Source organism: Tachyglossus aculeatus, chromosome 5, assembly GCF_015852505.1.
Source record: "Tachyglossus aculeatus isolate mTacAcu1 chromosome 5, mTacAcu1.pri, whole genome shotgun sequence".
NCBI classification, from domain to species: Eukaryota; Metazoa; Chordata; class Mammalia; order Monotremata; family Tachyglossidae; genus Tachyglossus; species Tachyglossus aculeatus.
In genome coordinates, this window is record NC_052070.1 from 5750775 (window position 1) to 5777845 (window position 27071).

The following is a 27071-nucleotide window of genomic DNA, read 5'->3' on the forward strand; positions in this document are numbered from 1 at the left end:
GAAGGCCCCACTTCCCATCTGCAATCGTTTCAGTAGTGGATCCATGGAGTTTTCTTGGGAAAAATCGGGAAGCGGTTTACTACTGCCTCCTTCCACGCGGCAAACTCGAGTCGTCGCCCTCGACTCTCTCCCGGGCCGCTGCCGCCCAGCACGGGGGAGTTTTGACTTGTAGCCCATGGCCTGCACCTCGCTAGCCACTGGCCAAACTGGGAATGGACTGGACAGGCCCCTGCTTCACACTCCCTCCCATAGCCGAGACTGGTAGAGGACTGGAAACTCTTCAGCTGCCACGCTGAAAGGTGAAATTATCACTATAACCCGCCTAAATTGTCAATAAACAGACTGTGAGCCCGTTGTTGGGTAGGGACCGTCTCTATATGTTGCCCACTTGTACTTCCCAAGCGCTCAGTACAGTGCTCTGCACACAGTAAGCGCTCAATACGATTGAATGAATGAATAATGACCAGCCTAAACCATCGTCGATCCCTTTGGCCATCCTGAAAGCAGCGTGGCGTAGTGGATAGAGCCCGGCCTGAGAGTCAGGAGGGCCTGGGTTCTAATCCCAGCTCTGCCGCTTGTCTGCTGTGTGACCCTGGGCAAGTCACTTCACTTCTCTGTGTCTCAGTTCCCTCATCCGTAAAATGGGAATTGGGACTGTGAGCCCCATTGTTGGGTAGGGACCATCTCTATATGTTGCCAACTTGTACTTCCCAAGCACTTAGTACAGTGCTCTGCACACAGTTAGCGCTCAATAAATACGATTGAATGAATGAATTAATTAATGAATGACAGGGACTGTGTCCATCTGTATTTGCTTGTATCCATTTCAGCACTTAGTACAGTGCCTGGCATATAGTAAGTGCTAACAAATACCATCACTATCCCTTCTAGATAAGGGAAGATAAGAGAATAAGATAAGAGAAGATAAGAGAAGCAGCGCGGCTCAGTGGAAAGAGCCCAGGCTTTGGAGTCAGAGGTCATGGGTTCAAATCCCGGCTCCGCCACTTGTCAGCTGTGTGACTTTGGGCAAGTCACTTAACTTCTCTGTGCCTCAGTGACCTCATCTGTAATATGGGGATTAAAACTGTGAGCCCCCCTTGGGACTACAAGATCGCTTGTAACCTCCCCAGCGCTTAGAACAGTGCTTTGCACATAGTAAGCACTTAATAAATGCCATTATTATTATTATTATTCTAGGCCGTGGGCCTATTGTCGGGTAGGGATTGTCTCTATTTGTTGCCGAATTGTACTTTCCAAGCGCTTAGTACAGTGTTCTAAACACAGTAAACGCTCAATAAATACAACTGAATGAATGAATGAAAGAATGAATAAAAATGACATTTTGGCCGGCCTAAACTGTCTGTAATTAGTCACTATAACCAGGCTAAGCTGTCAATCAACAGACACTATGACCAGCCGAAACTGTACATAAACAGATACTTTGATCAGTGATAAGCTACCACCGTTCACCACCACCAGCCTAAACTGTCGATAATAATTCTGGTATTTAATAATAATAATGGCATTTATTAAGCACTTACTATGTGCAAGCACTGTTCTAAGCGCTGGGGAGGCTACAAGGTGATCAGGTTGTCCCACGGGGGGCTCACAGTCTTCATTCCCATTTTACAGACGAGTTAACTGAGGCCCAGAGAAGTTAAGTGACTAGCCCAAAGTCACACAGCTGACAATTGGCGGAGCCGGGATTTGAACTCATGACCTCTGACTCCAAAGCCCGGGCTCTTTCCACTGAGCCACGCGGCTTCTCTATTTGTTAAGCACTTACTTTGTGCCAGGCACTAAGCGCTGGGGTGGATGCAAGCAAATCAGGTTGGATGCAGTCCCTGTCCCACGTGGGGCTCAAAGTCTCAATCCCCATTTTCATGATGCAGGAACTGAGGCCCAGAGAAGTGAAGTGACTTGCCTAAGGTCACACAACAGAGAAACGGCAGAGCCAGGACTAGAACCCATGACCTGCTTACTCCTAGGCCCGGGCTCTTCCCAGTAAGCCGTGCTGCTTCCCTTAGATAACTAATCAATCAATCAATCAATCGTATTTATTGAGCGCTTACTGTGTGCAGAGCACTGTACTAAGCGCTTGGGAAGTACAAGTTGGCAACCAGCCTAAAGTGTCAACTCTCTGATAATAATAATAATAATAATGGCATTTATTAAGCGCTTACTTTGTGCAAAGCACTGTTCTAAGCACTGGGGAGGTTACAAGGTGATCAGATTGTCCCATGGTGGGGCTCACAGTCTTAATCCCCATTTTATAGATGAGGTAACTGAGACACAGAGAAGTGAAGTGACTCGCCCAAAGTCACCCAGCTGATAATTGGCGGAGCCAGGATTTGAACCCATGACCTCTGACTCCAAAGCCCGTGCTCTTTCCGCTGAGCCGTGCTGCTTCTCCGATGAAACCGTGACCAGCCTAAACCGACCATAAATAATCACCACAACCAGTCTAAGCTGCCAATTAACGAACACCATTCATTCAATCATATTTATTGAGCACTTGCTGTGTGCAGAGCACTGTACTAAGCACTTGGGAGAGGACAATCCAACAGTGAGCAGACACATCGCCGACCGGAACTGTCGCCAATCACTATGACCAACCAAAACATTCACCAATCGATATGATCAGCCTAAATTAACAAACAGGCACTATGACCAGCCTAAACTGGTACTAATCATTATAAAAATAATAATAATAATGGCATTTATTCAGTGCTTACTATGTGCAAACCACTGTTCTAAGCACTGGGGAGGTTATAAGGTGATCAGATTGTTCCACGGTGGGGCTCACAGTCTTAATCCCCATTTTACAGATGAGGGAACTGAGACACAGAGAAGTGAAGTGACTCACCCAAAGTCACCCAGCTGATAATTGGCGGAGCCAGGATTTGAACCCATGACCTCTGACTCCAAAGCCCGTGCTCTTTCCGCTGAGCCGTGCTGTTTCTCCGATGAAACCGTGACCAGCCTAAACCGACCATAAATAATCACCACAACCAGTCTAAGCTGCCAATTAACGAACACCATTCCTTCAATCATATTTATTGAGCACTTGCTGTGTGCAGAGCACTGTACTAAGCGCTTGGGAGAGGACAATCCAACAGTGAGCAGACACATTGCCCGCCGGAACTGTCGCCAATCACTATGACCAACCAAAACTCTCACCAATCGATATGATCAGCCTAAATTAACAAACGGACACTATGACCAGCCTAAACTGGCACTAATCATAATAAAAATAATAATAATAATGGCATTTATTCAGCGCTTACTATGTGCAAAGCACTGTTCTAAGCGCTGGGGAGGTTACAAGGTTGTCCCATGGGGTTTTTGCACATAGTAAGCGCTTAATAAATGCCATTATTATTATTATTATTATTATTATTATTATTATTAAGTGCCTTGCTCAAGGTATCTACTCCAGAGCTTAGAACAGTGACACAGCTCACTGTGTGTCACACAGCAGACATCATAATAATAATAATAATGATAATAATAATAATACATTGTCTGGCACATAGTAAGTGCTTAACAAATAATAATAATAATGGCATTTGTTAAGCGCTTACTACGTGCAAAGCACTGTTCTAAGGGCTGGGGTAGATACAAGGTGATCAGATTGTCCCATGGTGGGGCTCACAGTCTTAATCCCCATTTTACAGATGAGGTAATTGAGGCCCAGAGAAGTTAAGTGACTTGCCCAAAGTCACATAGCTGACAATTGGCAGAGGCAGGATTTGAACCCATGACCTCTGACTCCAAAGTCCGTGCTCTTTCCACTGAGCCACGCTGCTTCTCTATTATAAACTGCATTGCATGTCTAAACACTATGACCAACCTAAATTGTGACCAATCCTCATGAACGGCCTAAAGCATCCGTAAATAAATACTATGAGCAACCTAAATTGTCGCCAATCCTTATGACCCGCCTAAATTCCCAGCTCCATCACTTGTCTGCTGTGTGGCCTTGGGCAAGCCGCTTAACTTCCCTGTGCCTCAGTTCCCTCATCTGGAAAATGAGGATTAAGACTGTGAGCCCCACGTGGGACAGCCCGATTGCCTTGTATCTACCCCAGAGCTTAGAACAGTGCTTGGCACATAGTAAGCACTTAACAAATACCATAATTATTACTATCATTATTATTAAATAACATCATCAGCATTATTATTATATACAAACAACATGACTAGCCTAAACTGTCACCAGTCATGATGAGAAACTGCGTGGCTTTGTGGCAAGAGTCTAGGCTTGGGAGTCAGAGGTTGTGGGTTCTAATCCCAGCTTCACCATTTGTCAACTGGATGACTTTGGGCAAGTCACTTAGCTTCTCTGTGCCTCAGTTACCTCATCTGGAAAATGGGGATTTATACTGTGAGCCCCATGTGGGACAACCTGATGATCTTGTATCTACCCCAGTGCTTAGAACAGTGCCTGGCACATAGTAAGAGCTTAACAAATATCCGCATTATTATTACTATCATTATTACTAACAAATGTCATTATTATTAAACTCTCACCAGACGCTATGACCAGCCAAAACTTTCCATAAACAGAAACTATGACCAGTCTCAGCTTACTCATCCTTGACTCCTACTCATCCTCGACTCCGCTCTCTCCTTCACCCCTCACATCCAATCCGTCACCAAAACCTGCCGGTCTCACCTCCGCAACATCGCCAAGATCCGCCCTTTCCTCTCCATCCAAATCAATCAATCAATCAATCGTATTTATTGAGCGCTTACTATGTGCAGAGCACTGTACTAAGCGCTTGGGAAGTACAAATTGGCAACACATAGAGACAGTCCCTACCCAACAGTGGGCTCACAGTCTAAAAACCTCTACCTTGCTGGTTCGATCTCTCATCCTATCCCGACTGGATTACTGCATCAGCCTCTTTTCCGATCTCATTCATTCAGTCGTATTTATTGAGCGCTTACTGTGTGCAGAGCACTGGACTAAGCGCTTGGGAAGTACAAGTCGGCAACATATAGAGACGGTCCCTACCCAACAACAGGGTCGCAGTCTAGAAGGGGGAGATGGACAACAAAACAAAACAAATAGAGGGGTGTCAAAACCGTCAGAATAAATAGAATTATAGCTAGATGCACATCATTAAGAAAATAAATTGAGTAGTAAATATGTACAAGTAAAATAAATAGAGTGGTAAATATGTACAAATATATACAAGTGCTGTGGGGAGGGGAAGGAGGTAGCGCAGAGGGAGGGAGGGGGACGATGGGGAGGGGAGGAGGAGAGGAAAAAGGGGGCTCAGTGTGGGAAGGCCTCCTGATCTCCCATCCTCCTGTCTTTCCCTGCTTTAGTCTGTACTTCACTCTGCTGCCCTGATTATCTTTGATGCTCTGGGCACGTCACTCCCCTCCTCAAAAATCTCCAGTGGTTGCCTATCAGCCTTTTCATGAAGCAAATCTCCTCACCCTTGGCTTCAAAACCGTCCATCCCTTCGACCCCTCCTACCTCACCTCCTTTCTCTCCTTCTCCATCCCAGCCCGCACACTCCGCTCCTCTGCTGCCGCTAACCTTCTCCCTGGGCCTCGTTCTCGCCTGTCCCACCATCAACCCCTGGCCCGCGTCCTACCTTCGGCCTGGAATGCCCTCCCTCCTCAAATCCGCCAAAATAGCTCTCTTCCTCTCTTCAAAGTCCTACTGCGAGCTCACCTCCTCCAGGAGGCCTTCCCACACTGAGCCCCCCCTTTTCCTTTCCTCCTCCTCCTCCCCTCCCCATCACCCCTCCTCCCTCCCTCTGCCCTACCCCCTTCCCCTCCCCACAGCACTTGTGTATATTTGTACATATTTATTACTCTATTTATTTTATTAATGATGTGTACATATCTATAATTCTATTTATCTATGTTGATGGTCTTGACAACTGTCTTGACATATGTCTTGACATATGTTGCCAATTTGTACTTCCCAAGCGCTTAGTACAGTGCTCTGCACATAGTAAGCGCTCAATAAATACGATGGATGATGATGATGATGTCTACTTGCTTTGTTTTTTTAATAGCATTTATTAAGCACTTACTATGTGCTATGTAATATGTGCAAAGCACTGTTCTAAGCTCTGGGGAGGTTACTAGGTTATCAGGTTGTCCCGCATGGGGCTCACAGTCTTAATCCCCATTTTACAGATGAGGTAACTGAGGCGCAGAGAAGTTAAGTGACTTGCCCAAAGTCACCCAGCTGACAAGTGGGGGAGCCGGGATTTGAACCCACGACCTCTGACTCCAAAGCCCAGGCTCTTTCCACTGAGCCCCGCTGCTCGTTCTGTTGTCTGTCTCCCCCTTCTTGACCGTGAGCCCACTGTTGGATAGGAATTGTCTCTATCTGTTGCCGAATTGTACTTTCCAAGTGCTTAGTCCAGTGCTCTGCACCCAGTAAGCGCTCAATATATACGATTGAATGAATGAATATCCACTTAGAACAGTGTTTGATGCATCAAAAGCGCTAAACAAGCACCATGAAACAAAGGATAACCAGGCTAAACTGGCAATAAACCTAAGACCAGCCTAAGCTGTTCCCAGTCACTAAAACAAAGAGAAATGGTCACCAATTATTCTGAACCAGCTTGTCTGAAAAGGGGACAGGAGGGGGAAGAGACTGGGGAGAGGCAGTGGAGATTTTAGGGAGATCAAACCAGATAGTGTCCATTTTCTTAATTGAGAAGGTGGCCAGCTCACTGGAAACAAAATCTGGCAGAGGAGAGGAGACAGGGAATATGAGGAGGGAATTAATCCCTCTGACCAGCCTAAACTGTCCATAAACAGTTATTCATAAACATTCAGTTTGAGGAGCCTAAAATGGCCATAAACAACCGCTTTCACCAAGCTAAACCATCCGTAGTCAGTCAATCATATTTATTGAGCGACTATTGAGCACTTATGGCCTAGTGGATAGAGCACGGCCTTGGGAGGCAGAAGGACCTGGGTTCTAATCCCGGCTCTGCCACATGTCTGCTGGGTGACCTTGGGCTAGTCACTTCACTTTTCTGGGCCTCAGTTCCCTCATCTGTCAAATGGGGGTGGAGACTGTGAGCCCCACGTGGGACAGGGACTGTGTCCAACCTGATTTGCTTGTATCTACCCGGCGCTTAGTATAGTGCCTGGCATGTAGTAAGTGCTTAACAAATACCATCATTATTATTATCATCATTCACATTTCTGGGCCTCAGTTCCCTCATCTATCAAAAGGGGATGGAGACTGTGAGCCCCACGTGGGACAGGGACTGTGTCCAACCCGATTTGCCTGTATCCACCCCAGCGCTTAGTACAGCGTTGGGCACATAGTAAGCGCTTAGCAAGTACCACAATTATCATTATTACTGCTTGGGTGTCAGAGGTCGTGGGTTCTAATCCCAGCTCCGCCACTTCACTCATTCATTCATTCAATCGTATTTATTGAGCGCCTACTGTGTGCAGAGCACTGTACTAAGTGCTTGGGAAGTCCAAGCTGGCAACATATAGAGATGGTCCCTACCCAACAGCGGGTTCACAGTCTAGAAGGGGGAGACAGACAGCAAAACAAAACATATTAACAAAATAAAATAAAATAAAATAAAACAAAATAAAATAGACGCTTGTCAGCTGTGTGCTTTCGGCAAGTCACTTGACTTCTCTGGGCCTCAGTTCCCTCATCTGTAAAATGGGGATGAAGACTGTGAGCCCCAAGTGGGACAACCTGGTCACCTTGCATCCTCCCCAGTGCTTAGAACAGTGCTTTGCACATAGTAAGCGCTCAATAAGCACAATATGTTTTGTTTTGTTGTCTGTCTCCCCCTTCTAGACTGCGAGCCTGCTGTTGGGTAGGGACCATCTCTAGATGTTGCCGACTTGTACTTCCCAAGTGCTTAGGACAGTACTCTGCACACAGTAAGCGCTCAATAAATACGATTGAACTGAATGAATGAATGAATGATAGAGCCTTGGGGTCAGAAGGACCTGGGTTCTAATCCTGGCTCCACCGCTTGTCTGCTGTGTGACCTTGGGAAAGTCACTTTATTCTCTGTGCATCTGTAAAATGGGGATTAATGTATGAGTTAGACTGTGTCCAGCCTGATTAGCTTGTATCTACCCCAGTGCTTAGTACAGTGTCTGGCACATAATAAGCATTTAAGCGCTTAGTACAGTGCTCTGGATGGCCCCATGGTGTAATGGTTAGCACTATGGACTCTGAATCCAGAGATCTGAGTTCAAATCTCTGTGGGACCTTAAGTTTTTCTTCTCCATAAAGCTCTCCCCCTTCTAGACTGTGAGCCCGCTGTTGAGTAGGGACCATCTGTATATGTTGCCAACGTGTACTTCCCAAGCGCTTAGTACAGTGCTCTGCACACAGTAAGCGCTCAATAAATACGATTGAATGAATGAATGAATGAATGAATAAGAAGGAAGGAAGGAAGGAAGGAAGGAACGAAGGAACGAAGGAACGAAGGAACAAAGGAACAAATGCCATCATTATTATTACTGTGAGCTTATTGTGGACAGGGATTGTCACTCTTTATTGCTGCATTGTACCTTCTCCAAGCACTTCCTCTATGTATTTATTTATTTTATTTGTACATATTTGTACAAATTTGTATATTTGTGCATATTTGTACATAAATGTACATACATATTTGTACATATTGAGAAGCAGCGTGGCTCAGTGGAAAGAGCTCGGGCTTTGGAGTCAGAGGTCAGGGGTTCAAATCCCGGCTCCGCCACTTGTCAGCTGTGTGACTTTGGGCACGTCACTTCACTTCTCTGGGCCTCAGTTCCCTCATGTGTAAAATGGGGATTAAGACTGTGAGCCCCACGTGGGGCAACCTGATCACCTTGTGAACTCCCCAGCGCTTAGAACAGTGCTTTGCACATAGTAATCGCTTAATAAATGCCATCATCATATTTATTCTATTTATTTTATTTTGTTAATATGTTTTGTTTTGTTCTCTGTCTCCCCCTTCTAGACTGTGAGCCCACTGTTGGGTAGGGACCGTCTCTAGATGTTGCCAACTTGTACTTCGCGAGTGCTTAGTCCAGTGCTCTGCACACAGTAAGCGCTCAATAAATACGATTGAGTGAATGAATGAACTTAGCAATAATAATAATGATGGTGACATCATTTGGCAATAATAATGATGATGATGGGCTCACAGTCTAATCTTCTAGACTGTGAGCCCACTGTTGGGTAGGGACCGTCTCTACATGTGGCCAACTTGTACTTCCCAAGTGCTTAGTACAGCACTCTGCACACAGTAAGCGCTCAATAAATACGATTGATTGATTGATTGATGAGGGCATTTGTTAAGCGCTTACTACATGCCAAGCACTGTTCTAAACGCTGGGGTAGATACAAGGTGATCAGCTTGTCCCCCATGGGGTGCAGAGTCTTCATCCCCATTGGACCGTCTCTATATGTTGCCAACTTGGACTTCCCAAGCGCTTAGTACAGTACTCTGCACACAGTAAGCGCTCAATAAATATGATTGATTGATTGACTGATTGATTGACAGATGAGGGAACTGAGGCCCAGAGGAGTGAGGTGGCCACACAGCTGATAAGTGGAAGAGCCAGGATTAGAACCCACGACCTCTGACTCCCAAGCCCGGGCTCTTTCCACTGAACCACACTGCTTCTCTGCACAGCGTTGTGCACACAGTGGGCGCTTAAAAAATCCCATTAATTGAATGGATTCTAGATCCGGCTCTATAGGCCCGAATCCCTCCGCGTCTCGCCTCAGAGACGCATCACCTCAGAGACGCATCACCTCAGAGACGCATCCTTCCGCCCCCCGCTTTGCGCACGCGCACCCGCACCGCCCCCGTTTCTCCACATAAGTCCCAAGCCCTCGATCACGTGACCCGGCTCCTCCGCACACACACACACCCCTCCCGGAGGGGCGGTGATGTCAAAATCTATTTGCATAACATATGCAAATGAATCGGGCGGCCGGCCAATCCCGCGAGGCGGCCGGGCCGCGCTGCCCTCTGATTGGAGAAGACGCGGAGGCCAAGCCCCGCCCCTCTGCAGCAGCTTCTCCCTCCTCCCTCCTCCTTCCCCCTCCCTCCTCCTCCTACGCATTTAGGAGCTGCAAGGAGCTGGGAAGGACTGGATAATTCCTCCCTTTTCCCGAAGGAATCACCGCCCTGATTCCCAGGTAAACATCATTTTTCCTCTTTGGGAAGACCTCTGCGGGGGGGGTTGGGGACTAGAAACTGACAGCTGATTGGGGGGAATGACTCAGGAAAGTCACTGGAGCTAACCAAGGCCTGAAAAACAGGATGGGGAGAAAGGAAAAATCACAGGGATGGAGCCCTGTGTTAATGATGTGTAGAGATCGATAATCCTATTTATTTATATTGACGTTTGGGTATCTATAATCCTATTTATAATCCCTTCAAAGCCCTACTGAGAGCTCACCTCCTCCAGGAGGCCTTCCCAGTCTGAGCCCCCTCTTCCTTTTCCCCTCCTCCCCCTCCCCACAGCACCTGTATATATGTATAAATGTTTGTACATATTTATTACTCTATTTTATTTGTACATATTTATTCTATTTATTTTATTTTGTTAATATGTTTTGTTTTGTTGTCTGTGTCCCCCTTCTAGACTGTGAGCCCACCGTTGGGTAGGAACCATCCCTATATGTTGCCAACTTGTAGTTCCCAAGCGCTTAGTACAGTGCTCTGCACACAGTAAGCGCTCAATAAATACGATTGAGTGAATGAATGAATGAATGAATGAATGAATGAATGACAGCTGACTGGGGGGAATTACTTAGGAAAGGCATTGGAGCTAACCAAGCCCGGAAAAACAGGATGGGGAGAAAGGAAAAATCACAGGGGTGGAGCCCTGTGTTAATGATGTGTAGAGATCGATAATCCTATTTATTTATATTGACGTTTGGTTATCTATATTCCTATTTATAATCCCTTCAAAGCTCTACTGAGAGCTCACCTCCTCCAGGAGGCCTTCCCAGACTGAACCCCCTCCTTCCTCTTCCCCTCCTCCCCCTCCCCACAGCACCTGTATATATGTATAAATGTTTGTACATATTTATTACTCTATTTTATTTGTACATATTTATTCTATTTATTTTATTTTGTTAATATGTTTTGTTTTGTTGTCTGTGTCCCCCTTCTAGACTGTGAGCCCACCGTTGGGTAGGAACCATCCCTATATGTTGCCAACTTGTAGTTCCCAAGCGCTTAGTACAGTGCTCTGCACACAGTAAGCGCTCAATAAATACGATTGAGTGAATGAATGAATGAATAAATGAATGAATGAATGAATGAATGACAGCTGACTGGGGGGAATTACTTAGGAAAGGCATTGGAGCTAACCAAGCCCGGAAAAACAGGATGGGGAGAAAGGAAAAATCACAGGGGTGGAGCCCTGTGTTAATGATGTGTAGAGATCGATAATCCTATTTATTTATATTGACGTTTGGTTATCTATATTCCTATTTATAATCCCTTCAAAGCCCTACTGAGAGCTCACCTCCTCCAGGAGGCCTTCCCAGACTGAGCCCCCTCCTTCCTCTTCCCCTCCTCCCCCTCCCCACAGCACCTGTATATATGTATAAATGTTTGTACATATTTATTACTCTATTTTATTTGTACATATTTATTCTATTTATTTTATTTTGTTAATATGTTTTGTTTTGTTGTCTGTGTCCCCCTTCTAGACTGTGAGCCCGCTGTTGGGTAGGGACCGTCTCTATATGTTGCCAACTTGGACTTCCCAAGCGCTTAGTACAGTGCTCTGCACACAGTAAGCGCTCAATAAATACGATTGAATGAATGAATGAATGAATGAATGACAGCTGACTCGGGGGAATTACTCAGGAAAGGCATTGGAGCTAGCCAAGGCCTGAAAAACAGGATGGGGAGAAAGGAAAAATCACAGGGATGGAGCCCTGTGTTAATGATGTGTAGAGATCGATAATTCTATTTATTTATATTGACGTTTGGATATCTATAATCCTATTTATAATCCCTTCAAAGGCCTCCTGAGAGCTCACCTCCTCCAGGAGGCCTTCCCAGACTGAGCCCCCTCCTTCCTCTTCCCTCCTCCCCCTCCCCACAGCACCTATATATATGTATATATGTTTGTACATATTTATTGCTCTATTTGTTTTACATGTACATATTTATTCTATTTATTTTATTTTGTTAATATGTTTCATTTTGTCATCTGTCTCCCCCTTCTAGACCGTGAGCCCACTATTAGGTAGGGACCATCTCTATATGTTGCCAACTTGTAGTTCCCAAGCGCTTAGTACGGTGCTCTGCACACAATAAGCGCTCAGTAAATACGATTGAATGAATGAATGATATTTATATTGATTGATTCATTCAGTCATATTTATTGAGCGCTCACTGTGTGCAGAGCACTGGACTATGCTCTTGGAAAGTCCAACTGGGCCACAGAGAGAGACATTCCCTACCCAACAGCAGGCTTGTTTTGTTGTCTATCTCCCCCCTTCTAGACTGTGAGCCCACTGTTGGGTAGGGACTGTCTCTAGATGTTGCCAACTTGGATTTCCCAAGCGCTTAGTACAGTGCTCTGCACATAGTAAGCGCTCAATAAATACGATTGAATGAATGACCGAGTGAGAGCCTCCTATTTTATGTCAACAGGCCCGGGAAAGACTGCAATAGGGGGGAATCAGTGGAGCCAGGGGGATGTCAGCTGGATTTTTGTAATAATAATCATGGATAAGCCCTTATCATCATCATCATCATCAATCGTATTTATTGAGCGCTTACTATGTGCAGAGCACTGTACTAAGCGCTTGGGAAGTACAAATTGGCAACACATAGAGACAGTCCCTACCCAACAGTGGGCTCACAGTCTAAACGGGGGAGACAGAGAACGAAACCAAACATACTAACGAAATAAAATAAATTTTATTCATTCAGTCATATTTATTGAGTGCTTACAGTATGCAGAGCACTTGACTGAGCGCTTGGAAAGGACAGTTCAGCAACAGAGACAGTCCCTACCCAACAACGGGCTCATAGTCTAGAAGGGGGGAGACAGGCAACAAAACAAGCAGACAGGCATCAATGGCATCAAAATAAATAGAATTATAGATAAATGCACATCATTAATAAAATAGAGTGATAGATATGTACAAATATACACAAGTGCTGTGGGGGGGACGGGGGTAGAGCAGCGGGAAGGAGTCGGGGCGATGGGGAGGGGAGGAGGAGGAGCAGAGGAAAAGGGGGGCTCAGTCTGGGAAGGCCTCCTGGAAGAGGTGACCTCTACAAGCCCTTATTATGGGCCTAGTGCTTGGGGGAAAGTGGAAGATCTGAGCAGATAATAATAATAATAATGGTATTTGTTAAGCGCTTACTATGTGCAAACCTCTTTTCTAAGCACTGGGGGCTAGCTGAATGAGGAACAACGGAAAGCAGGTTTACAGATGGGGAAACCGAGGCACAGAACAGTTAAGTGACGTAACCTCCTCCCTCGGCAGCCAGGAGTTGCATGACACAGCCAGGAGTAGAATCCAGGATTTCGAAAACCCCCGAGTCCTGTTCTCTTCCCACTCGGCCGTGCTGAGTCTTTAATAATGATAATAATAATAATTGTGGCATCTGTTAAGCACTTAATTATGTGCCAAGCACTGTACTAAGCACTCTGGGTGGATACATAGCAATCAGATTGCACATTCTTAATCCCCGTTTTCCAGATGAGGCGATTGAGGCATAGAGAAGTGAATTAGGCAAGTGGAGGAATGGGGATTAGAACCCAGGTCCGCTTAAGCCCAGGCCCGTGCGCTTTTCACTAGGCCACACTTCTTCCCTTTTTTACTTAATAAGAATAATAATGACAACTGTGGTATTTGTTAAGCGCTTACTGTGTGTACTAAGCACTGGGTTGAATACGAGCGAATTGGGTTGGACACAATCTCTTTTATTAATAATAATAATAATGACAACTGTGGTATTTGTTAAGCGCTTACTGTGTGTACTAAGCACTGGGGTGGATACGAGCAAATTGGGTTGGACACAATCTCTTTTATTATTAATAATAATAAGGACAACTGTGGTATTTGTTAAGCGCTGACTGTGTGTACTAAGCACTGGGGTGGATACGAGCGAATTGGGTTGGACACAATCTCTTTTATTAATAATAATAATAATGACAACTGTGGTATTTGTTAAGCGCTTACTGTGTGTACTAAGCACTGGGGTGGATACGAGCGAATTGAGTTGGACACAATCTCTTTTATTAATAATAATAATAATGACAACTGTGGTATTTGTTAAGCACTGACTGTGTGTACTAAGCACTGGGGTGGATACGAGCGAATTGGGTTGGACACAATCTCTTTTATTAATAATAATAATAATGACAACTGTGGTATTTGTTAAGCGCTTAGTGTGTGTACTAAGCACTGGGATGGATACGAGCGAATTGGGTTGGACGCAATCTCTTTTATTAATAATAATAATAATGACAATTATGGTATTTGTTAAGCACTTACTGTGTGTACTAAGCACTGGGGTGGATACGAGCGAATTGGGTTGGACACAATCTCTTTTATTCATAATAATAATAATGACAACTGTGGTATTTGTTAAGCGCTGACTGTGTGTACTAAGCACTGGGGTGGATACGAGCGAATTGGGTTGGACACAATCTCTTTTATTAATAATAATAATAATGACAACTATGGTATTTGTTAAGCGCTTACTGTGTGTACTAAGCACTGGGGTGGATACGAGCGAATTGGGTTGGACACAATCTCTTTTATTAATAATGATAATAATGACAACTGTGGTATTTGTTAAGCGCTTACTGTGTGTACTAAGCACTGGGTTGGATACGAGCGAATTGGGTTGGACACAATCTTTTTTATTAATAATAATAATAATGACAACTGTGGTATTTGTTAAGCGCTGACTGTGTGTACTAAGCACTGGGGTGGATACGAGCGAATTGGGTTGGACACAATCTCTTTTATTAATAATGATAATAATGACAACTGTGGTATTTGTTAAGCGCTGACTGTGTGTACTAAGCACTGGGGTGGATACGAGCGAATTGGGTTGGACACAATCTCTTTTATTAATAATAATAATAATGACAACTATGGTATTTGTTAAGCGCTTACTGTGTGTACTAAGCACGGGGTGGATACGAGCGAATTGGGTTGGACACAATCTCTTTTATTAATAATAATAATAATGACAACTGTGGTATTTGTTAAGCGCTGACTGTGTGTACTAAGCACTGGGGTGGATACGAGCGAATTGGGTTGGACACAATCTCTTTTATTAATAATAATAATAATGACAACTATGGTATTTGTTAAGCGCTTACTGTGTGTACTAAGCACTGGGGTGGATACGAGCGAATTGGGTTGGACACAATCTCTTTTATGAATAATAATAATAATGACAACTGTGGTATTTGTTAAGCGCTTACTGTGTGTACTAAGCACTGGGTTGGATACGAGCGAATTGGGTTGGACACAATCTTTTTTATTAATAATAATAATGACAACTGTGGTATTTGTTAAGCGCTTACTGTGTGTACTAAGCACTGGGGTGGATACGAGCGAATTGGGTTGGACACAATCTCTTTTATTAATAATAATAATAATGACAACTGTGGTATTTGTTACGCGCTCACTGTGTGTACTAAGCACTGGGGTGGATACGAGCGAATTGGGTTGGACACAATCTCTTTTATTAATAATAATAATAATGACAACTGTGGTATTTGTTAAGCGCTGACTGTGTGTACTAAGCACTGGGGTGGATACGAGCGAATTGGGTTGGACACAATCTCTTTTATTAATAATAATAATAATGACAACTGTGGTATTTGTTAAGCGCTGACTGTGTGTACTAAGCACTGGGGTGGATACGAGCGAATTGGGTTGGACACAATCTCTTTTATTAATAATAATAATAATGACAACTATGGTATTTGTTAAGCTCTTACTGTGTGTACTAAGCACTGGGGTGGATACGAGCGAATTGGGTTGGACACAATCTCTTTTATTAATAATAATAATAATAATGACAGCTGTGGTATTTGTTAAGCGCTGACTGTGTGTACTAAGCACTGGGGTGGATACGAGCGAATTGGGTTGGACACAATCTCTTTTATTAATAATAATAATGATGACAACTATGGTATTTGTTAAGCGCTTACTGTGTGTACTAAGCACTGGGGTGGATACGAGCGAATTGGGTTGGACACAATCTCTTTTATTAATAATGGTAATAATGACAACTGTGGTATTTGTTAAGCGCTTACTGTGTGTACTAAGCACTGGGTTGGATACGAGCGAATTGGGTTGGACACAATCTCTTTTATTAATAATAATAATAATGACAACTATGGTATTTGTTATGTGCTTACTGTGTGTACTAAGCACTGGGGTGGATACGAGCGAATTGGGTTGGACACAATCTCTTTTATTAATAATGATAATAATGACAACTGTGGTATTTGTTAAGCGCTTACTGTGTGTACTAAGCACTGGGTTGGATACGAGCGAATTGGGTTGGACACAATCTTTTTTATTAATAATAATAATAATGACAACTGTGGTATTTGTTAAGCGCTGACTGTGTGTACTAAGCACTGGGGTGGATACGAGCGAATTGGGTTGGACACAATCTCTTTTATTAATAATAATAATAATAATGACAACTGTGGTATTTGTTACGCGCTGACTGTGTGTACTAAGCACTGGGGTGGATACGAGCGAATTGGGTTGGACACAATCTCTTTTATTATTAATAATAATAATAATTGTGGTATTGGTTAAGCGCTTAACTAGGTTCCAGGCACTGTGCTAAGCACTGGGGTGGATACAAGTAAATGGGGTTGTGCATAGTCCCTGTCCCATGTGGGGCTCACGCTCTTAATCCTCATTTTACAGATGAGGGAAATGAGGCCCAGAGAAATGAAGTGACAAAATAAAAATGGTATTTGTTAAGCGCTTACTATGCGCCGAGCACTGTTCAAAGTGCTGAATAATAGTGATATTTGTTAAGCGCTTACGATGTGCCAGGCACTGCACTAAGCGCTGGGGTGGGTACAAGCAAATCAGGTAGGACACAGTCCCTGTCCCCCATGGGCCTCGCAGTCTCCATCCCCATTTTCCAGATGAGGGAACTGAGGCCCAGAGAAGCAAAGAGACTTGCCCCAGGTCACCCAGCAGACGAGTGGCAGAGGCAGGATTTGAACTCAGGTCCTCTGACACGCAAGCCCGGGCTCTTTCCACTAGGCCATGGATGTCTAGTTGTTTTATTTTGTTGTCTGTCTCCCCCCTTCTAGACTGTGACCCCGTTGTTGGGCAGGGACCGTTTCTGTTGCCAAATTGTGCTTTCCAGTCGCTTAGTACAGTGCTCTGCACACACTGGGCGCTCAATAAGTACGACGGAATGAACGAATGGCTTGTCCAAGTTCACCCGACGAGGCCTGAGAGGAAGGAGGAGGAGGGTGAGGTGTTGCTGGTGTCTTTCCCCTGGTTTTTCTGAAGTAAGGTTGGGTTGAGTCATTCATTCATTCAGTCGTACTTATTGAGCGCTTACTGGGTGCTGTAGTGGACGTGGAGTGGGTGGTTTTTTTTTTATTGCACCACAGCAGCGAGACTCATCCGTGCGGGCAGTCGCTAGAGAGAAGATTGTTGACGTAGGTAAGGCAGGGCTGGGATGGAACATTGATTCATTAAATCATATTTAATAATAACAATGACGGTATTTGTTAAGCGCTTACTATGTGCCGAGCACTGTTCTAAGCGCTGGGGAGGTTACAAGGTGATCAGGTTGTCCCACGTGGGGCTCACGGTCTTCATCCCCAGTTTACAGATGAGGTCACTGAGGCCCAGAGAAGTGACTTAATAATAATAAAAATAATAATAATAATGGTATTTGTTAAGCGCTTACTATGTGCCGAGCACTGTTCTAAGCGCTGGGGAGGTTACAAGGTGATCAGGTTGTCCCACGTGGGGCTCACGGTCTTCATTCCCAGTTTACAGATGAGGTCACTGAGGCCCAGAGAAGTGACTTAATAATAATAAAAATAATAATAATAATGGTATTTGTTAAGCGCTTACTATGTGCCGAGCACTGTTCTAAGCGCTGGGGAGGTTACAGGGTGATCAGGTGTCCCACGTGGGGCTCACGGTCTTCATCCCCAGTTTACAGATGAGGTCACTGAGGCCCAGAGAAGTGAAGTGACTTAATAATAATAAAAATAATAATAATAATGGTATTTGTTAAGCGCTTACTATGTGCAGAGCACTGTTCTAAGCGCTGGGGAGGTTACAGGGTGATCAGGTGTCCCACGTGGGGCTCACAGTCTTCATCCCCAGTTTACAGATGAGGTCACTGAGGCCCAGAGAAGTGAAGTGACTTAATAATAATAAAAATAATAATAATAATGGTATTTGTTAAGCGCTTACTATGTGCCGAGCACTGTTCTAAGTGCTGGGAAGGTTACAAGGTGATCAGGTTGTCCCACGGGGGGCTTACGGTCTTCATCCCCAGTTTACAGATGAGGTCACTGAGGCCCAGAGAAGTGAAGTGACTTAATAATAATAAAAATAATAGTAATAATGGTATTTGTTAAGCGCTTACTATGTGCAAAGCACTGTTCTAAGCGCTGGGGAGGTTACAAGGTGATCAGGTTGTCCCACGTGGGGCTCACAGTCTTCATCCCCAGTTTACAGATGAGGTCACTGAGGCCCAGAGAAGTGAAGTGACTTAATAATAATAAAAATAATAATAATAATGGTATTTGTTAAGTGCTTACTATGTGCAGAGCACTGTTCTAAGCGCTGGGGAGGTTACAGGGTGATCAGGTGTCCCACGTGGGGCTCACAGTCTTCATCCCCAGTTTACAGATGAGGTCACTGAGGCCCAGAGAAGTGAAGTGACAATAATAATAATAATAATAATAATAATAATAATGGTATTTGTTAAGCGCTTACTATGTGCAAAGCACTGTTCTAAGTGCTGAGGGGGAATACAAGGTGATCAGGTGTCCCACGGGGGGCTTACAGTTTTAATCCCCATTTTTACAGGTGAGGTAACCAAGGCCCAAAGAATAATAATAATAATGATGGTATTTGTTATAATAATGGCATTTGTTAAGCGCTTACTATGTGCAGAGCACTGTTCTAAGCGCTGAGGGGGAATACGAGGTGATCAAGTTGTCCCACGTGGGGCTCACAGTCTTAATCCCCATTTTACAGATGAGGGAACTGAGGCTCAGAGAAGTTAAGTGACTTGCCCAAGGTCACACGCGGCAGACACATGGCCGAGTCGGGATTCGAACCCACGACCTCTGACTCCAAAGCCCGGGCTCTTTCCGCTGAGCCACGCTGCTTCTCAGAAGGTTGTGGGTTCTAATTCCAGCTCCGCCATTTGTCTGCTTCATGACCTTGGCCAAGTCCCTTCACTTCTCTAATAATGATGGTGTTTGTTAAGCACTTATTATGTGCCGAGCACTGTTCTAAGCGCTGGGGGAGATACAAGGTTATCAGGTTGTCCCACGTGGGGTTCACAGTCTTAATCATGAGCTTGTCCCACATGGGGCTCACGGTCTTCATCCCCATTTGACAGATGAGGTAACTGAGGCCCAGCGAATAATAATAATGATGATGGCGTTTATTAAGCACTTACTATGTGCCAAGCACTGTTCTAAGCACTGGGGAGGTTACAAGGTGATCAGGTTGTCCCACGGGGGGCTCACAGTCTTCATCCCCATTTGACAGATGAGGGAACTGAGGCCCCGAGAAGTGAAGTGACTTGCCCAAAGTCACACAGCTGACAAGTGGCGGAGTCGGGATTTGAACCCACGACCTCTGACTCCCAAGCGCGGGCTCTTTCCACGGAGCCACACTGCTTCTCTTGTCTGCTGTGTGGCCTGGGGAAAGTCGCTTTACTTCTCTGGGCCTCAGTTCCCTCCTCTGGAAAATGGGGATGAAGACTGTGAGCCCCATGTGGGACAGGGACTGAGGCCAACCCGATTTGGTTGTATCCACCCCAGCGCTTAGTACAGTGTCTGGCACATAGTAAGCACTTAACGGAAACCGCAATTATTATTTCTATTAGTGTCTGTCTCCCCCTGTAGACTGTGAGCTCGTTGTGGGCAGGGAATGTGTCTGATGATCTATTGTAATAATAATAATGATGATGATGATGGGATTTGTTAAGCGCTTACTATGTGCCAAGCACTGTTCTAAGCGCTGGGGGAGATACAAGGTGATCAGGTTGTCCCCGGGGGGGCTCACAGTCTTCGTCCCCATTTTCCAGATGAGGTCACTGAGGCCCAGAGAAGTGAAGTGGCTTGCCCCAGGTCACACAGCAGACAAGTGGCGGAGCCGGGATTAGAACCCACGTCCTCTGACTCCCAAGCCCCTGTTCTTTGATGATGATGATGATGATGATGGCATTTATTAAGCGCTTACTGTGTGCAAAGCACTGTTCTAAGCGCTGGGGAGATTACAAGGTGATCAGGTTGTCCCAGGGAGGGGCTCAGTCTTCATCCCCATTTTACAGATGAGGAAACTGAGGCCCAGAGAAGTTGTGACTTGCCCAAAGTCAGTACAGCGCTGTGCACACAGTAAGCGCTCAATAAATACGATTGATTGACAGTTGGCGGAGCCGGGATTTGAACCCATGACCTCTGACGCCAAAGCCCAGGCTCTTTCCATTAAGCCACGCTGATTCTCTTCTCTCCCAAGCACTTAGAAGAGTGAGAAGCCCAGGCTTGGGAGTCACAGGTTGTGGGTTCTAATCCCGCCTCCGCCGCTTGTCAGCTGTGTGACTTTGGGCAAGTCGCTTCACTTCTCTGGGCCTCGGTTCCCTCATCTGGAAAATGGGAATGAAGACTGTGAACCCCACGTGGGACAACCTGATGACCTTGGATCTCCCCGAGTGCTTAGAGCAGTGCTTGGCACATAGTAAGCTCTCTATACACGTATATAATAAATCCAGTGGAACAAATGAATATGTCAGAAATATTTCCTCACTATTGGCATTTTTAGACTGTGAGCCCACTGTTGGGTAGGGACTGTCTCTATGTGTTGCCAATTTGTACTTCCCAAGCGCTTAGTACAGTGCTCTGCACATAGTAAGCGCTCAATAAATACGATTGATGATGATGATTTCCTGCCTACAACAAGCGTTGCTGGGAGAGAGGTTTATAAGACGTGGTGAGCGAATAAAGGGGCGCTGGGTCTTTTAGGGGGTACGTTCTGCAAACCGTTGTGGTTAGGGGGGCTTGGGGGAGAGTGGTTGGTAGTACAGTGCTCTGCACACAGTAAGAGCTCAATAAATACGATTGATTGATTCATCAATCATCAATCGTATTTATTGAGCACTTACTGTGTGCAGAGCACTGTACTAAGCGCTTGGGAAGTACAAGTTGGCAACATATAGAGACGGTCCCTACCCAACAGCGGGCTCACAGTCTAGAAGGGGGAGACAGAGAACAAAACCAACATACTAACAAAATAAAATAAATAGAATAGATATGTACAAGATAAATAAATAAATAGAGTAATAAATATGTACAAACATATATACATATATTGATTGGTTGGTATAGTTTGAGAAGCAGCATGTTGTCATGGCTAGACCCCAAGCCTGGGAGCCCAAAGGTCGTGGGTTCTAATCCCGGTTCCACTTAATAATAATAATAATGGCATTTATTAAGCACTTACTATGTGCAAAGCACTGTTCTAAGTGCCGGGGAGGCTACAAGGTGATCAGGTTGTCCCACGGGGGGCTCACAGTCTTAATCCTCATTTTCCAGATGAGGAAACTGAGGCCCGGAGAAGCGAAGTTTCTAGACTGTGAGCCCACTGTTGGGTAGGGACCGTCTCTATATGTTGCCAACTTGTACTTCCCAAGCGCTTAGTACAGTGCTCCGCACTCAGTAAGCGCTCAATAAATATGGTTGAATGAATGAATGAAGTGACTTGCCCCAAGTCACACAGCTGACAATTGGTAGAGTTGGGATTTGAACCCATGACCTCTGATTCCAAAGCCCGGGCTCTTTCCACTGAGCCACACTGTTTCTTGATTAAGCGCTTGTCCCACGGGGGGCTCACAGTCTTCATCCCCATTTTACAGATGAGGGAACTGAGGCCCAGTGAAGTGACTTGCCCAAAGGCACACAACTGACAATTGGCAAAGTCAAGATTTGAACCCATGACCCCTGACTCCAAAGCTTGGGCTCTTTCCACTGAGCCACACTGCTTCTTTATTAAGCGCTTACTATGTGCAAAGCACTGTTTTAAGCACTGGGGAAGTTACAGGGTGATCACGTTGTCCCACAGGGGGCTCACAGTCTTCATCCCCATTTTAGAGATGAGGTAACTGAGGCCCAGAGAAGTGAAGTGACTTGCCCAGAGGCACACAACTGACAATTGGCAAAGTCAAGATTTGAACCCATGACCCCTGACTCCAAAGCTTGGGCTCTTTCCACTGAGCCACACTGCTTCTTGATTAAGCGCTTACTATGTGCAAAGCACTGTCTTAAGCGCTGGGGAAGTTACAGGGTGATCAGGTTGTCCCACAGGGGGCTCACAGTCTTCATCCCCATTTTACAGATGAGGAAACTGAGGCCCAGAGAAGTGAAGTGACTTGCCCAAAGTCACACAGCTGACAATTGGCAGAGTCAGGATTTGAACCCATGACTTCTGACTCCAAAGCCCGGGCTCTTTTCCACTGAGCCACGCTGCTTATCTGCTGCGTGACCTTGGACAAGTCACTTCCCTTCTCTGTGCCTCAGTTCCCTCATCTGTAAAATGTGGATGGAGACTGTGAGCCCCACGGGGGACGGTGTCCGACCTGAATTGCTTGTATCCACCCCAGCGCTCAGTACAGTGCCTGGCCCATAGTAAGCGCTTAACAAATGCCACAATTTATTATTATTATTATTATTTGGGGGGCCGGGGGCTTCTGCTCTTTGAGCAGCCCAACAATATTCAAGTCTTAGACGCTCCGAATTCAGGTGGATGGATCCGACTTTACATACTGCACACAGGGTCTGCCCAAGTTCACTCATTCAGTCGTATTTATTGAGCGCTTACTGTGTGCAGAGCACTGTACTAAGCGCTTGGTAAGTACAATACAGAGACATCACAAGAAACAGAGAGACAGATACAGAGACACAGCAAGAGACCGACAGAGACATGGCAAGAAACAGACTGACAGATACAGAGACATAGCAAGAGACGGACAGAGATGCATCAAGAGATAACAGACAGAGACACAGCAAGAGACAGAGAGACAGATACAGAGACACAGCAAGAGACAGAGATAGATACAGAGACACAGCTAGAGACAAATACAGAGACACAGCGAGAGACAGAGACAGATACAGAGACACAGCAGGAGACAGATACAGAGACACAGCAAGAGACAGAGACACAGCGAGAGACAGATACAGAGACACAGCAAGAGACAGACAGATACAGAGAGACAGATCCAGAGACAGAGACAGATCCAGAGACACACCAAGAGACAGATCCAGAGACACAGCAAGAGACAGAGATAGATCCAGAGACACAGCAAGAGACAGATACAGAGACACAGCAAGAGACAGAGACACAGCGAGAGACAGATACAGAGACACAGCAAGAGACAGACAGATACAGAGAGACAGATCCAGAGACAGAGACAGATCCAGAGACACACCAAGAGACAGATCCAGAGACACAGCAAGAGACAGAGATAGATACAGAGACACAGCAAGAGACAGAGACAGATACAGAGACACAGCAAGAGACAGATACAGAGACACAGCAAGAGACAGAGACAGAGACACAGCGAGAGACAGAGGCAGATACAGAGACACAGCAAGAGACAGATACAGAGACACAGCGAGAGACAGAGACAGATGCAGAGACACAGCAAGAAACAGACAGATCCAGAGAGACAGATCCAGAGACAGAGACAGATACAGAGACACACCAAGAGACAGATACAGAGACACAGCAAGAGACAGAGACAGATCCAGAGAGATCCAGAGACACAACAAGAGACAGAGACAGATCCAGAGACACAGCGAGACAGAGACAGAGACACAGCAAGAGGCAGAGAGACAGATACAGAGACACAGCAAGAGACAGAGACAGATACAGAGACACAGCAAGAGACAGATACAGAGATACAAGAGACAGAGACAGATACAGAGACACAGCAAGAGACAGACAGAAAGACAGATACAGAGACACAGCAAGAGGCTGAGAGACAGATACAGAGACACAGCAAGAGACAGAGACAGATACAGAGACACAGCAAGAGGCAGAGAGACAGATACAGAGACACAGCAAGAGACAGAGACAGATACAGAGATACAGCAAGAGGCAGATACAGAGACACAACAAGAGACAGAGACAGATACAGAGACAAAGCAAGAGACAGACAGAAAGACAGATACAGAGACACAGCAAGAGGCAGAAAGAGACAGATACAGAGACACAAGAGACAGAGACAGATACAGAGACACAGCAAGAGACAGACAGAAAGACAGATACAGAGACACAGCAAGAGGCAGACAGATACAGAGACACAGCAAGAGACAGAGACAGATACAGACACACAGCAAGAGACAGAGACAGATACAGAGACACAGCAAGAGACAGAGACAGATACAGAGATACAGCAAGAGACAGATACAGAGAGACAGATCCAGAGACACAACAAGAGACAGAGACTGATACAGAGACACAGCAAGAGACAGACAGAAAGACAGATACAGAGACACAGCAAGAGGCAGACAGGCAGAGACAGAGACATGGCAAGAGATAGATGGAGACAGATACAGAGACATGGCAAGAGACAGAGACAGAGGCACAGCAAGAGATAACACAGATACAGAGACACGGCAAGAGGCAGACAGAGAGACAGACAGAGACACAGCAGGAGACAGATACAGAGACACAGTAAGAGGCAGACAGAGACGCAGCAAGAGACAGAGAGGCAGATACAGAAACAGGGCGAGAGACAGAGAAACAGATACAGAGACACAGTAAGAGTCAGAGAGACAGAAACAGGGCAAGAGACAGAGAAACAGATCCAGAGATGTGGCGTGAGACAGAGATAGAGAAACAGCAAGAGGCAGAAAGACAGACACAGAGACACGGCCAGAGACAAACAGATCCAGAGACACAGCAAGAGGCAGACCAAGAGACAGATCCAGAGACACAGCAAGAGACAGACAGTGAGGCACATGCAGAGACATGGCAAGAGATGGACAGACAGAGATGCAGCAAGAGACAACAGACAGATCCAGAGACACAGCAAGAAACAGACAGAGAGACAGATCCAGAGACATGGCAGGAGACAGAGACAGATACAGAGACATGGCAAGAGACAGAGAGGCAGAGAAACAGCAAGAGGCAGAGAGACAGATACAGAGACACAGCAAGAGACAGAAAGACAGATCCAGAGACAGAGAGATAGATACAGAGGCATAGCAAGAGACAGAGACAGATCCAGAGACACAGCAAGAGACAGACACAGAGATGCAGATCCAGAGACACCGCAAGATACAGAGAGACAGATACAGAGACAGAGCAAGAGACAGACAGACAGATCCAGAGACACAGCAAGACACAGCAGAGAGGCAGATACAGAGACATGGCAGGAGACAGAGACAGATACAGAGACATGGCAAGAGACAGAGAGACAGAGAAACAGCAAGAGGCAGAGAGACAAATACAGAGACACAGCAAGAGATAGAGAAACAGGTACAGAGACATGGCAAGAGACAGATACAGAGATGCAGCAAGAGATAACACAGATACAGAGACACAGCAAGAGACAAATACAGAGACATGGCAATCAATCAATCGTATTTATTGAGCGCTTACTGTGTGCAGAGCACTGTACGAAGCGCTTGGGAAGTACAAGTTGGCAACATATAGAGACAGTCCCTACCCAACAGTGGGCTCACAGTCTAAAAACAGTGGGCTCACAGTCTAAGGCAAGAGACAGACAGATACAGAGACGTGGCAAGAGAGATAGAGACAGATCCAGAGACACAGCAAGGGGCAGACAGAGAGACAGAGACAGAGACACAGCAAGAGACAGACAGAGAGGCAGATACAGAAACATGGCAAGAGACAGAGAAACAGATCCAGAGACACAGTAAGAGGCAGACAGAGAGGAAGAAACAGAGCAAGAGATGGAGAGACAGATCCAGAGATGTGGTGAGAGACAGACAGAGAGACAGATACAGAGACATGGCAAGAGACAGATACAGAGATGTGGCGAGAGTCAGAGACACAGCAAGAGGTAGACAGAGAGACAGATACAGAGACAAAGCAAGAGAGAGACAGAGATGCAGTAAGAGGCAGACAGAGAAACAGATCCAGAGACATACAGAGACAGAGCAAGAGACAGATACAGAAACATGGTGAGAGACAGGTAGAGACAGATGAGGCAGTCAGACAGGTACAGAGACACAGCAAGAGGCAGATACGGAGACATAGCAAGAGACAGAAAGAGAGACAGATCCAGAGACACAGCAAGAGGCAGACAGAGAGACAGACACAGAGACACAGAAAGAGACAGACAGACATGCAGCAAGAGACAGAGGCAGATATAGAGACACAGTAAGTGCTCAATAAATACAATTGAATGAATGAATACAGAGACATGAGTCAGAGACACACAGCAAGAGGCACACAGAGACAGAGACAAAGCAAGAGAGAGACAGAGACACAGAGACACAGTATGAGGTGGAGAGACAGACACAGAGACACAGCGAGAGAGACAGAGATACAGTAAGAGGCAGAGAGAGACACAGAGACAGTAAGAGAGAGACAGAGAGAGACACAGTAAGAGGCAGAGAGACAGACACAGAGACACAGCAAGAGAGAGACAGAGAGACAGAGAAAGTAAGAGGCAGACAGACACAGAGACACAGCGAGAGACAGAGAGACAGAGACACAGTAAGAGGTAGAGAGACAGGCACAGAGACACAGCAAAAGAGAGACAGAGACACAGCAAGAGAGACAGAGAGGCAGCAAGAGACAGAGAGACAGACACAGAGACACAGCAAGA

The 27071-nt window shown here is 45.5% G+C and overlaps 1 protein-coding gene and 1 non-coding gene across 2 annotated transcripts in view; both read left to right on the top strand.

The window, feature by feature from the left end:
• The first annotated feature begins 8169 nt into the window (after positions 1-8169).
• On the top strand, positions 8170-8241 carry TRNAQ-CUG. Its single transcript has one exon. It is a non-coding gene; the product is annotated as a tRNA-Gln (tRNA).
• A 1839-nt stretch (positions 8242-10080) lies between these two features.
• LOC119928425 (prion protein) overlaps positions 10081-27071 on the top strand; it is a 37392-nt gene continuing 20401 nt past the window's right edge. The window contains exon 1 of the mRNA XM_038746666.1: positions 10081-10165. The gene's annotated coding sequence lies outside the window, so the exon portion shown is untranslated. The remainder of the gene's footprint in view (positions 10166-27071) is intronic.